Genomic DNA, 14,956 nt, shown 5'->3' on the forward strand with positions numbered 1-14,956 from the left:
GACCTGTTGGCAGCATTAAGTTATTCTCCAATGTCAGCTGTTACAAGGTTGTGAGTTTCTTGGCTCTTCAGTGTTGCACAGAAACAAAGCACTTGCAGTTGCTTTGCCATTTGGCTGTAAGGTTGCTTTCCATTTAACAAAAAAAAAAAGCAGTTCTTGGATGTCATATGAGCATCAGTATCAGATTTCTACATGATTAGATTGGTGGTACAGGTAGATCTAAAACTGTTGCTACTGCTGGTGTGTACTAAACCTTTAGTAACGTCTTTGATGTTCTACCTGAGTGCTTACAAACTGTTGCCACCTTAGTCTGTCAGCATTTTTGATGTTCCAAAATGCGAAAATGATAACCAAATATCATTAGCAACCTGTTGCTGTTCAAAGATAAAAGCCGGTGATGGCAGAAGTGACGTTAATAGCCACAGTGTAATCTTTGAGACATGTTAGCTGGGCTATGCCGTGCACTAGGATTTGTCTTGCCATCCATTAAAATAATTAATCAGCAAAATGGCATGTTAATGGCATGTAGAGATGCCTAGATGGGTCCATAAGAATGACCCTTTATGCCTGAGGCCAGATTATTTTCTCACTTACAAAAAGGGAAATCCAAAGAAAACCTGTTGGCTTTGGTTGCGTTATTCTTCTTACAGCAGCGTGTGCATAAAATCAGAAGCAGATCCATAAAGCTGAGACAAAGCACAATATGAACAAATGATTTTTAGAATGATTGTTGGATTCATCTGAGGAAGAAAAAAATGTGGAAACTATGAAATATTGCAAAAATTAGTTTTGTTACTAAGAAGTGACTTAGATGGGGCTGAGGTTGCAACTAAATCATCTGTCACAGAAATGTATGCAGACCTGGACGATAGTCAGGGAAAGAAAAAACCTCTAAATGTTGATAGGAAAGTGCTTGGAACAAAGTGCTTAGTAACAATCAGAAGAGATGACAGATTGTATTATTGTACAACAATAAGTCTTCAAGGTATTAGAGATATCAATTTACAGCGCTTTCTATACCATCATTACCTGCCACAGTCTGACTCTAATCACAGCAATAGAAACCAGGGTGGCTCCATGGGTGTTTGTGACTTTCTCTGAATATTTATGAAGGATATAAATGAAATCAGGATCTTGCTCTCTGTTCTTAGCCCATCTGTATAACCATGAAGGCCAAATGAAGCTTTTAGTCATTATACTTAATTGGATGAATGGCCTTCAAAGCTGTCAATAAGTGGTGTGTTCACAGTAAGGTAATTAATAACGCTATTTCCTTTTGGAAGACATATCATTAGCCATTATTTCTCGAGATACAACACTGATGTCTTTATTCAAAGAGGTAATTGCAGGTTACCCACCAATTCCCCACCAGTGACATCATCTTTGCAAACTGAATCTCACAATCTGTCACTTTTGAATTCCTAATTAGGATATTTTTCTAATGGCAAGTGAATGTTCTTGAAAGAAATACCTACTTTATCGTTACAGGAATAAGCACAGCCGTACTAAAGAGTGAGTGGTTTATAACATAAATAAGGCTTGTGAGTTGTTAGACCGAACATCTGGAACCTTCAGAATGACTGTATTGAAGGATCCAGCAAAAGTCACAAAGCCAAACTAGCAGCTACATCACAACTGGTGTGTCACCAATAATTTCGATGGCATACTTGAACAGACATGCTGAAAAGATTCACTGCTGCAGAATTTACTTGCTAGTTCAGAGTATTTTATAATAACAGATAAAGATGTTCTGTTAGATTGCCCCCGTTCAGAAAATAGGTACTATACAGTGTGAGTGTCCCTTTTCACCCCTTTTAATTAGCTAGTGTGCCATGCAGCACAGTTGATTTCTGACCCTATCCTGGCAGGTCAGAAGCATGGATAACAATGGGATACCTTGGTGATTTTTGTTAATTCCTTCACCAAGAGGTGAATGGCTCTTGCTAGTGTTGTAAAGCTATACAGGTAAATTATATCTATTTATGTCAGTGTAAAAACCTTAAATACAACCCTAGTTTTCAGCTATCTCAGATAATTACTCCTCTTCTTGCATGAGCTGTTTGGGTTTTCAGTATCTTGGGAATTTTGTAAAGGTATAAGCAACAGCATGGTTTAATCTGCAACCTTCAAACAAATACACTCTGCAAGTATTTGTCACAAACCCAAAAGTCTAGCAGGAGCTAGAACCCATTCTGTATCCAAACCCAGGTGTTTTGATTCTGGTTTTATATCCACACCTTACCAATAGTAGGAACCTACTGAACGTGGTTTCTGCTTCCGTGATCCCCACTGTTTGTTTGATCTGAAGTCACCTTTGCAGAGTACTGACAGGATCCACTTCGTATTGCCTTTTAGCTCTTAATTCTGCTGTTAGACTGAGTTTTTGTCTGCGCCCAACTATATATGTGTTTTGGCAGAGAACTGGCCTTCAGCTGACCCTCTGTCAGCTCGGCTGCCCCAAAGAATTCGAGATGCAGATGAAGGGTTGCAAAGGACTCCACTTAGAGGGGTAATGATGTGGCCAATCACCAGGCAGGACACACAATTTGGAACAGGTCCCAAGCAAAATTAGTGTTGATGGCCTTGGTGTTCTTGACTCAGGATAGAAAGATAATTTCTAACTTTTCCTGTATATTGCAACACTAACAAGAGTTGTCAGAAAGCTCTAATGTAGTGGAAACTCTCTGGAGTTGCTTTCTTAGTGGTTTAAAGATACGGTGCTAAGCAGTTTCTTCTGGTAAAATATTTTAAGTAGTGACATAATTTCCTTCAAATAACTATCATTTTCAGGCCCTATAAAAGTGAGAGCTTTATAGGCTGTATTAACTCAAACAGACCTTTGGAGAATGTCTGACATTTTATGAATACTTATTGTCTGTTTTTTCTACCTGCTCTTAAATAACGAAATACCTAACACCTGGAAACATGTAATGCTGTCGAGAAGGAAGATCTAACACCTAGTGCTGCCTGGAATATCAGGCATCAGAGTTTCTCATTTGTAAACAATATTTTTCTTACAGGGCTTGCAGGTCTTAGGAAATCTCTGTCTCAAAGCTGCTGCAGGAAATGTTCAGACCTTCAGTGTGTGGGTGCACTCTGACTGGTGGCTCACTAACACAAATTACCTCCCTGTGTTAGAAATTTAGGCCTTGAAAAGCCATAGGCAGCATGGTTGGAAATGGCCCTTGCAGAAGCACGGTGTGAAAGATTGCATAAAGTATTCTCATGGGAATGAAGAGATGTGATATTTCAAATTTCATACAATAAAAATTGAGTTCAGTGTCTGATCTCTTTTTTTCTTAGCTGGCTATATTTGCTATCTAACTTGCTGTGTGGAAAAGATGACACTTTTCTTCTCCCCAATGATCTCATCTCTCTTCATTTATTTTTTTCTTGCAAACATCCCGCTGTAGTATTTACCTATTTAAAAATCTAGGCAGAATGCCAGTGCATGGCTGCATTTAAAAAGCAGCATTAAAAATAAAGCTTAATGATTTATTAAGCAGAAGGGAGGTGGATTTTCCTCTCTTCTAGTTCCTCAAATGTATGACAAATTGTAACACACACTTATAGAACAATTAAGACATCATTATTGAGAAGTGGAAGTCTAGCAGTAAAACTTCTTTGAATTTTGCATTTTAAATACACAGAGTTGAATCCTGAAAATCCTTTCTTTAGTAGAAATACTTGTGTGATAAAAGACTGTTCAATAAATGTCCCTTTATCGAAATGCATTTCCTAGATGATAGGGCAGATAAAATGATCAAGCCCATAAGTGTTTTATTTGCAAGAATAAAGTGAGTGTTGAATGAGGGTGGGTTTCCACAGCTGTACTAGCCAACAACTGCAGCCGGTCCTGACTAGGGGGGTGAAACTTGAAGCCAGAATATTCCAGCACGCAGGAGCTGGGTGCAGATAACGGGGGACACATTCCTTTTGGTTATGCCCCAATGCTCCTGCAGGCATCGTCAACCTCTGTAGGACTCGTTCTCCCATTTCTGCAATGAGATTAGTGTACATCACAGACAAAACTCAGGACCAAGACTCTAGTGACACCTTCTCTCTGTTTTTCACCCAGCTGGATTAGCAGGATAACAGTGGGGTTTTGGTACCTACCCTAAGAAGGTTTGGCATTTGACGCAGCTGTGGAAGCTCTTCTGGATTCCTGAAGCATAGTTGTCACATGGCAGTGAAGCACTGCTGTCATGCACTGCTTATTCTGGAGCGATGCAACTAAGTCTTGATAAGGAACCTCAAGTGTTGTCTTAAAATCAAGGTACAGTAACATATAAGTTTTTACTTGTCAAAGTCTGCTTACAATACTAAATGCTAGGGACCATGCCCTTCCCTTCAAATCACAAGCACCTTTTTTGTTGTGCTGCTCCTTTGGCTAAAGATATGTGTTTCAACCCTGTTTGTATATTATTTAAATCAGTAAGAAATTCTTATTCAGCCTCACAGATGAGGATCAGGGCATTATTGCTTAATAACTCACACAACTGAGAACATTGGCCCTAAGCGCTGAAGTGACGCAACTGGATGGTTGTTTTGCACAATCCCAGTATGTGCTTGCAGATGGCTTTGTGCAACAGTAGCTGTCCTAGGATGATAGACATGATATGTGTCTTATATAGCTATAAACATATGAGCAGAAGAAGGTATTAATGATCATAACCCATAATTATTAGCAAACTGCTAGATGCTCAGTCCTTTGGTTACAGTAAAGAACCTCTTAGAAAGGTGTAAAGCACAAGCATTATCACTGTTGCATAATGAAATAATTATGTAATGAATATGTAATTATGTAATGCATAAATCATGTTAATGATGCTGCCAAATGTTAACTGTATTAATCACTAGAGGGCAGATTATAATCCCTGCTGGGTACTTTCCTGCTCGCTGCCTGTGTCACGAGGAGGCAACACCTCCCGGTGCTTGTGGGCAGGTGGGGAGCTCAGCCCTTCCCACGGCACCAGCAGGGCGAGAGGGAGGACAGAGAAAGGCAGTCCGAGTTCAGCGAGTCTGGTGGAGGTTGCATCCTGCTGTTGAAACAAAGGGGAGCTGTGGACCACACTGACTTCCAGTAGGAATCTGGTTTATTGCTATTTCTGGAATAATACAAATGTGATTTTTTTTTTTTACCTTGTTTCAAGTTTATGGCAGAGTCAAAGCTGCAATCCAATAATAAGAGCATTTTTGATAGCATAGCTAATTGTATGCAAAAACGTTTGCAGGATTATGATTATTTTATAAACTCACTGGTATTTAATACCCATCATATCTCCCCCACTCCCTTTTTCTGTCTTTTCAGAGTTTATGCAAACATGTATATTCCTGTAAACTTTTCACGGTAGCAATTTATCAGAATCTGTATTTTAAGCTTACCCAGAGTCCGTACCCCACTTTCAAAACACTCAGGCTCAGTTTTGGTGTTAACATGAAGCCATCCTACCTATCTACATCCAGGACAATCATGGGGGATCTGCTGTGTGCTATTTACCTTAAACCAAAGGAGTTGAATGAATTTTGAGATCAAGACAGCTCTTGTCTTTTCCTCCAAACCACAGCATGCTGATAAAATCAATAGTGTTTCAATCCTTTGGATTTTTAAAGTAGGGAGAGACTAAATATAGACATGGAGGCCTCTCGCTCAACCTGCTGACCCTGAACCAAGTGACTGTAGGTTGCACTGACAAGAGCCCCATTGTCCTTTTCATTAATCAAACCCACCGAGCCAGGTAAATCTTTAAACAAGATGAATGGGCAGCATTTTTAAAAAGTAAAATAATTCACTAGGCTTTGGATGTGTTTCTCTTTAATTAGTTTGATGAGCACAAAGTCTGAAGCCTTGTCAGACACCCAGTATTAACTTCGGATGCTGACCTAGAAAAGAAGCATTGCAGAGGTAAGAGAATGGGTAGGTAAAACTGACTGAATAGGAGATCTTTTCTGTTAAAGCCTTTTGCCAGATGAAAAGAATCATTACCACAACGATACTTCTAATTACAGTGTCATTAGAGTACTACTGGAGGTTCCTATGGTGCATGAAGATCTCCCACTTTAAACAACTTGATCCAAAAGGGTAAAATACAGGTATTAACCCTTTCATGGGAAATAAAGCTGAATATTTAGGCAGGCTGAAATAATAGAGTTTGTTTTAAAGTCATGATATTTTTGAGGTTTCTGGAAAATTCTGGAGGGCTTTTTCTTTATTGTTTTTAAATTTGAGTAGCAAACAATACTGACCTGGCCACTGTGCATTCTTGCCAGAGGCCAAAGATGGAGAAATGATTGTGTGTGTCTCAAGATAGCCAAAAGGGAAAGAAAACGTGCTTTATTGTCTGTCTAATTGTTGTCTGACTGGAAAATGTGAGGTGAAGTTTCTGGCACTAACTTGTTGTCCAAACCACTGAAAACGATCCAAGAGCAGATAACGCACTGGGCTGCAGACATCAGCGTTGCTTGAGGTCACTTTCAACTCATGAAGTGTTGTTTAATCTATGAAGTGAAAAATACTTCCTTTTTTTTTGTTGTTTAATAATTTACAAGCTGCAGATGATGCTGTAGCATAACCACAAGGTGTTCTCTTTAGTTTGGAGGCCTGGACCATTCAACTCCTGGATCCGAAAGGGTCTAAAAATCACGGGCAGATCAGAGTGACAGATACCACAACAGCCAAATACCTAAAGGCAAAAGGAGAAAGGGCAGTTAGGAAGAAAGAGATAAACTTCCACAAAGGGAGAAAAAAATAATGGTATTCATATACCTCTGTATTTTGAAGGAATGTGTTTTTTTTGATGCTCAGCAGAATGCAGCATCACAATACAGCTCATGACAGTTTAAAGTGAGGATGTGGCTATAGAGGTTTTGTGAATCCCAGAAGCTTCTCTTTGATGACTAAGTAGTTATTAGCTCTTTTGAGACCGGGTGCCATTTGGATAATTGGTGAGTGGACTGTGACCTGAAGTACTGATAAACTGGAGGGAAATAATTCAAAATTCTTTTCAGTTTTACTCCGTACTGCTTTTGTTTCATGTTCACACAACTCCATCTAAAACATGAATCATTATTTTCATAAGAGAAATCATAATTGGCATAATTTGGAGGAAAAAAGCACTAACACTTGTTTAATATGGGTAGAATTCAATTAATAAAACACCAAACCACATACTGTGGCTGATTTGTTTCTAAAATATCCTCTCTTCTACTTTATTAGGCAAATGTATTGTCTGTTGTGGTCAGTATTTTTAAAAAAGCCAGCAGGGTTTATCCCTTCTGCCCTATTTTTTTTTTAATTTTTGCTGTTATCCACAATTTGAAAACAAAGGGCCCAGCCCTTTAGGCCTGAAACCAGCAGGAGTTCTGTCTAAAATCAGAAGTGGCTTCGTGTTTGGTCAGAGAGTTGTGCTGGTTTAAGTGACATTGCAACAGCGCCTGGCGTGTGCAGAAAAGAGGCATTTTCATAGAACATTAAAAGGAAAAAAAGCCTGGGAAATTTACTCCAGGCTCTAATGCGATGATGAAGAACATGTCCAGTTAGCAAAGGCAGCAGCGAGACTTGTCACCGCCATTGCTGAGAAGCTTTTCCAAGCATGCAGAGCTAACAGGACCCGTGTCTCATCTTGATAACGCGCTCGTGTTCTTGGTGGATTTCCCACGCATCATTTGCAACCCCACGAGCCTGGGTCTTCATATGGATGATCCCCATGCTCATTTTAGAGTAAACAACTGTATTGGTAAAGACGAAGGGCTTACAGAAGTCCCGCTAGCTCACCTCCTTTAGACTCGCACGAGAAGCTGAGCACACAAACCCAAAAGAGCAGTGATGACCATCAGGTCCCTGAGCAGCAGGAGGCTGTGCAGCTGCAAGAGAAGATGTTGCAATCAAAAATATCTAGGTGCAGCAAAAAACCCCCTGTGTTTTCACCATGAGAGACAGTGTCCAATACAACCCTACATTGCATAGCCCTGGGAACAGAGAGAACAGCTGGTTAGCGTGTGGAGTACTCTCTGAATTGGAAAGTCAGCCTGGGTCTAGCTTAGCTTCTGCCCTCCACTGCACCAAGACCTTGGGGATATATACATATTTTCAGCTGAGCCTCATGGTCCAACATACACCTTTGTAAAGGACCATAAGGTGAGAGGCTCAGGCCACATCACTTACATTGCACAGTAATGCACAGTATCAGACAATAGTTTAAGACCTTTTAGAATCAGTTTTTCTTTTTAAACTTGCAGTGGTGTCAAATTATTTTAAAGTACTTGAAAAGATTTTCATTTACCAACCACTCTGCCCTTTGAAAGCAGAGTAAATGGCTGTGGGCAGCCCTGGAAATACAGAATTCGTTTATCCCTATCTGATCCCTGCGCAGAATCCTGCTTGGCCCCCTCTGCTCCCCTCCCCTCCGTTCTCAGCTGATGGATGTTGATCCTGCCCTGGAATAAAACCACTGTCCTGGTGACTTAACGAGGTGCTGCTGCCCTTGGAAAAGGACGGGAAACCATAGGTGAGTACTTTAAGAAAAAAGCCTGATGAGCAGCACCCCGAGATAGCCTGAGCTGGCCTGGCCTGTTGTTGGCTTTACTTCTATATTTGTAAAGTACAATCACATTAAGGCATAAATTCACAGTTTATTTTAAAGATATTGTCCCTGGAAGAGTGCCTCGCCCTTAACTGCAGGCATAATAAAATGGCTTAGTTAATATCTCTTGAAAAATCTCTTTTTATCCATCTTTTAAAATCACTTAGAGCTGCAAATAATTTGTTCTGATATTTTTCTTATGCTCTCACCTGTGCTAGCCTTTAGTAAGCTGATTTCCAAGTACAGGAATTGTAACACTGCATTCTTCTTGAACCGCAAAATTACTTCAGTTATTACCTGTCCAGTCATTTGCTCATGTTTAGTTAGCAAGTGGAAAATATCTTACAACTTTCCTCAGATAATGTTCCTCTTATTCAACATATATGGGGCCCCTGTTGTATATAATCTTTCCACAAGATAAGAGTTTAATAAAGAACACTCATATTTTTTTCAATTTCTGTATGTTTATAACACCTATTTTGCGGATGCTTATAGATTTTTAGGTGATTTTACTTTAATTTTTAAATAAAAAAGGAGATACGAAACTTATTTCTGATATAATTAGAACTCAAAAATGTAAGTTTACTCACTGAAAACTTTATCTTGGAGTTCTTTTGCAATACAAGTTAATTAACTGGATTTAGATATTTGCAAGATGATATATTTAATGGGATTACTGCTCATATAATGTTCTCAGTGACTGATTTGGAATCTAAGCTTAGGGAACAGAATACTGAATTTCCAGCTCTTTGAGAGTTAATGTTGTGTTAAAGGAAAGTACAATTTGAACCTCATTGTTCATGAATAGCCAAGTTATTCTGGTGAAATGGAGCTGGTCCCTACAAGGGCCACACGAGGCAGATGCCCGGGCAGGAGCGCGCGGAGCCCGACATTCCTGCGACCGCTCGGGGGACAGATACACCCACACCTGAACTCCTGGCAAGTTCAAGGCAATTGCTTATCTCATCAAAACATAATGGCCCTTTATTCAGACCCTGTCTCCCAAGTGGGATCAATTAGATGCTTCGGTCTGCGGGCTTAAAAATAAACACTCATGTTTTCATTTATATTTGGAATGAAAATGAAGACATATGACCACCTCTTATTCTGCCTGCTCCTGTCATGCTTTGAAACTACTGTTAATTTATTCTTTCAAAATATTGATTGTCTTTCTAATAGAAAAAGGGGGAAAGTTAAATGATAACTTGCTCTGGAGAAAAATACAGTAGCCCTGACAAAGAATATTTCTGTGTGCCAATATATCCCACATTAGCGTCTATCTTCTTTTTAAGGCAAATATATTTCTGTGTGTCAATTTGGTTCGCTACAATGTTAGAGCTTCACTCCTAACACAGGATTTCTCTAATGAATATGATAATTTAAATCTTATGATCAGAGTACTACTTTTAAAAGAAATTTGAACATTTTTTGTTTAAATGCTATTAAGTGTTTCAATATTAGCTCAGTCAAATAACTATTAGATTGGAGAATTTATATTCTTACTTTAGCAGATGGCTGTGTAATTCTACAGTTCTTCTGTATTGTAATATTTTTTAAAAGTACTTTATAAGTAAAATGATAATTCGTGTTTAACCAGCAGAGATTTTAAAATTTAACCAGTGTTCAAAAGCTCCAGTAAGTTCAAATGTCTTAACATTTTTATTTGTGAGAGTAATTTTAATTTTAAGCTTTTCTAAAATGAAGTAAAAAATAATTAACTGGATAAGATAATTCAGCTCACAGTGGTTCACCAGTACACAGGCTGGAATGCAGATTAAAGTCCCATGAGGAGAAGGAGATACATACCCCCATGCATCTTCCCAAAATCAGAGCTAAAATACCAATTGAAAATACGCTGTTCTTGTTTTATAGAATATGTTTTGCTATTAACATAAGAACTTTGGTTTTGGATGCAATGATATACTCTGCTCAGAGGATTTATTGACATGAATGAGAAAGAGTGAATTTACATGTATGTGCAAAGTCAACAAAAAGTGAGCTGATAATCATGCCAAGGCAACCTTGAAGCATCGTGTTTTACATTATTGCTACATTACAAGTATTTAATTCTAAGTATTTTGGTATTTGAATAAACTGCTCTTATTAAGCTAAATTTAGATCTGCTCTGTTTATGAATGTATAAAAATATGCCTCTCTGTTTTTCATGATTTGTCTGTAGTCAAGACAACTGTGAAATGTGCCCTATAATATGAGGCAATCACTAAATGGACCACAATAGATTAATAGTTTACAGAAACCTCTTAAAATATTCTCAGCTTATGTGTTTGTGAAGAGTTTGTGATCTTAAAGTATGATATTCTGTGATTTACCAGTAAAGGAATTTGAATTGTGCCTTTATGTTCCTGCCCTGTAGCATGATGTTCTTATTTCTGGCCGGGGCTTTCACTGATGCAAACCCAGATACAGTTTTTCCTGGACCGAACATCAATGCCACTGTACGAGGGGGAATTCCAGAACTGAGAAAGAGATTTTTCTTGGTTCATCAGTTTATCCCATGCATTTTATCACTGCATGCATCATACAAAAAAAAAAGATTATGTAACAATTTTCTTCCAAGCGTCATAGTGACCTTGCGAGTTTACAAAGCCAGTTTTTTGTAACATAGGGATTTCATCTTCAGGTCTTTTCAAAGCAAAGCCTGTTGTGGAAATAACAAGCAGACATGTATGAGTGCACAGCAATATTGCATGTCAAGGAATGGAGTTTGCAGGGTCAGTGTGAAAGTAAACGGAAGATTTCGGGTAGGCTGGATTCAATGAATTAACTGCATTTGCCCAGGACTCCAGAACAAGCAGTTGTGGGGCCTTTTTTTTTTGCTCTCAATATGTGGAATTAGTGTTCTCTGGGATGAAGTTACAGCCATAGGCACAGATAGCAGGGAGATAACGAGCTAATGCTCGGATAAAGAAGGAGATTTGATGAAGGTATGTGAGTGAACTAGGCCAAGGATCGTACTTGTGATTTAATGGTGTTGATGCTGGTTGTGCTCAGGGAGTTTCTGTTGGCTGTGACTGAAGACAGTGGCTCGAGCGAAGTTATAATAGCAGAGGAAAACACATTACAAATAAGTCCCATTAATTTGAATAGTCTATTTTTAAAAATAAATATAAAATGACATTAGGCTGGAGGAACTTTGAAGAGACTGTGTACAAGATACACTCTATCAGAACACATAATTTGTCAGAATTGAAACACTTTGCAAAGTCAGGTGTTGCCAGAACCTCTGAAAATGTTTTGACAGTATCAAAATGCATCTTTCGGAATTAACTGATGATGTGGTTTTGGCTTTTCAATCCAACTTAATTTTTTTTTTCAGTTTTTTGTTCCATTGAAAGAGGGTTAGTTGAACTGAAGCCAAGTGTAACGAAACATCTGTGCCTAAATTAGTGTAATTTTTTTCCAGTTACAGAAAGAACAGTAGTTACAAGCTTATCTTGACAGATGTATTTTACAGCTATCTTCTATCTTATGTCTTCTATCCACAGATAAGTGGGAAAAATGTGTAGAGTTGTGCTATTGAAAAGGCAATATCTGAAAGCACCAAAAATATGTGTTGCTGTATTAATCAAAGAGTAATTTAATTCTATACTAATAACTACTTAGAAAACACAAAATGAAGCTAGAACATTTGTGAAATTATCATCCATTACAAATATTAATTGACAATCCACTCCAGGAATTAATTGATATGAGCATGGGACCTGGTAGCTATGGCAAATAGCGATGCTTTTCTCTGAGAAGAGGGATCATGCAGTGCTAGCGCAAGACAACAGCATTCTCAGGCTCCTCAGTGAGCGGTATGAATTGTTTTTCAAACGCATCATTTACCCTTGCAAAGAGCCCTTGGAGATCCTTGGATTGGCCCTGAGAGCAGTCAGGTATTCGCTGTCTCAATTTCAGCCCAAATATAATATGCAAATGGAGGAGAACATTGGGAATGCATTTGGCAGCCCTGGGCAACCAGCTTTTCCCAAAATGAGAGCCTGTGGAAAGCTGTTTTCATCTTACCGAGCCACCGGCCTTATGGACTTCAGCGCAAATAAGTTTCCGAATAATGAATCTGCAGTTCAGTTTCTGGCCAAGGTGAATGAGCACACGTTAACTCATTCAGAAAGGAGATGAAAAGCTCACATTCAGGATGCATTAATCTGAAAACAAGTGTACTTTTGTGTCTGGGGAGTATTATTTTCATTGCCGTCAATTTAGAACATAGATAGACTGTGATTCTAGCTTCACTATCAGGTTGCCCCGCAGTCTGAGACCCCTCCCCAGGCCACTCTATTTAATTTAGACTAATCTAAAGCTAAGCGAAACTTTGTATCCTCTCTGATTTCTCCCTATGATGGGGAACACTCTGATTTCCCCTTCCCCAGTGACCTGCTCGCAACGTCTGGGGAAACAGGGGAGGGAGGAAAGTGACCCCCAGGTAAGGGGAATTGGTATTTGTGTCAGCTGACAACCTATTAAGGGATGGAAAAAGTGTTCAACCACTTCTTCCCTGGCAGTTGTTCTCTTAGTTTGAATTTTCCTTCGTTTTTACACTTATTTTGAAAAAAGTCTTTGGTACATGAATTTTTCAACGCATTGCATATACCAACAGAGATAAATCTCCTGTGGAGTAGAATGAAATCTGGTTCTTAGCGCTACTCTTAGTTCTTGTGTTCCTACATTTGCAGTGAAATTTGATGTGGTAGGAATTGGGCCCTGGTTGTTTTTTTGTGTTTTGGTTTTATCTTGTTTTTCATGAAACAAATCAGTAGGCTGAAGGAAGGAATGGACAAAGCAGGTGTCTGATTCCCATAGGCAGATGCACAAAGGGCAATATCCATCCCTTGTTCTCAACCTTCCTTTGCAAGAATGTAAACCTGAGGGGGGAGAAGGGATGGATGTGTGTGTGTGGTATCTTGTGGACATGCACAGTACATGTGAGCCTTCGTGTTCACTGATAGTTTAGTGGAACGTTCAGTGAGCAGAGAATGGATGTGTCTTCTAGTTGTTGCAATGAGTTTGATGATGATAATGAATTTTTCCACATTTGCAATCTTTTTTCTTTAAAATTTTGCATTTACTACAGCTGTGCAGGTCCTTGTGAGATTTAGTGACATCGATATCAATGTAAGAATCTGTTTTGGGCAGCATCTGATGTCAAGAAGACTTTGGCAGCTTTGGTACATCTTCCTGCTCATATTTTGAAATGTACAGATTCATTCATACATGAGACCTCACAGAAGTCCCTCTGATAGACTCTTGCTATCATTTCTGATAATTTGGGTTAGTTTGCCTTTTTTTTAAATTATCTCTCTCTCTTTTTCCCCCCCACCCCCTAAACTGCCGTGATTACTTTCTATGGTTAACCTAAGTGGAGAAATAACTTTCTGCCCAGTGATAGTCTTCAACTGGCAAGTACTCAACAAGCCAGTCAACAGGTTCCCACACATAAACAAATTAAGTTGCCTTATTATTGAAAGAAGTAGTGAGATGCAACTGCCAGTGACTCTTAATCTTTTACACAGCAAAATGTAGGGTCTCTGCTCATAGATAAGAAGAAAAAAGGTCTGCAGTAGTACTAAGTTTAAATGTGTCAATCAGTAAATTTGAATCACTCTGTGAACAAACAATGACTAAACAAAAGTGGACAAGAAATGACAGCTAATCTGAGCAGTGCTTGGAAAATATCTTAAAACGCTAGTTAAAATGGACCAATTGGGAAATATTTATCAGGTCTTAAAAGGTACTGCTAAAGTATCAAAAATTTCCTGAAGTCTTTGACTTCACTGTTTCCATGAAAAAGGTGTTAGATGTGATGAAATTATTAAACTTATTAGTTCTAATTGACCTTGAATTTCCATTACCATACTCCCTCATAGTTGCAGCTGGAGTAGGTCAGAGTGATCATTTCAAATTGAACAGGTTTCATCAGATTAAACAGACCTAATGAGCACCAGATCACATCTGGAGGATGGAGGGTTCTGGTTTTTGGCAGTGCAAGGGGGATGTATATTAAGGGAAGAGGGGTCTTAAATTTGCCTCCTGAGCAATACTGGGCTCCAGGTGTTGTTGACCATTGTTTCATAGCAAGAGAAGTACCTGGGGTGCAAATATCTCGAGGCAGCTCAGATGCGAGTGGCACGTCGCTGCAGTCATCTTCTTCTGTCCCTTGTTCAGACGCATTACCGGAACACGGCAGAAACATAAGTATAACCTTCACATCGGGAATTTTCTTCTTCCCTTTGTCAGTTAGAGGACAAGTATAAATTTTATTGTCATGTCTAAAGTTACTGTGGGTCAGTCAGCAAACTGTCTTCATAGATGATTAATTCACCTGTATTCTCTATTGCATCTTGATCTAATGA

Source organism: Columba livia, chromosome 6 (assembly GCF_036013475.1).
Source record: "Columba livia isolate bColLiv1 breed racing homer chromosome 6, bColLiv1.pat.W.v2, whole genome shotgun sequence".
NCBI lineage: Eukaryota > Metazoa > Chordata > Aves > Columbiformes > Columbidae > Columba > Columba livia.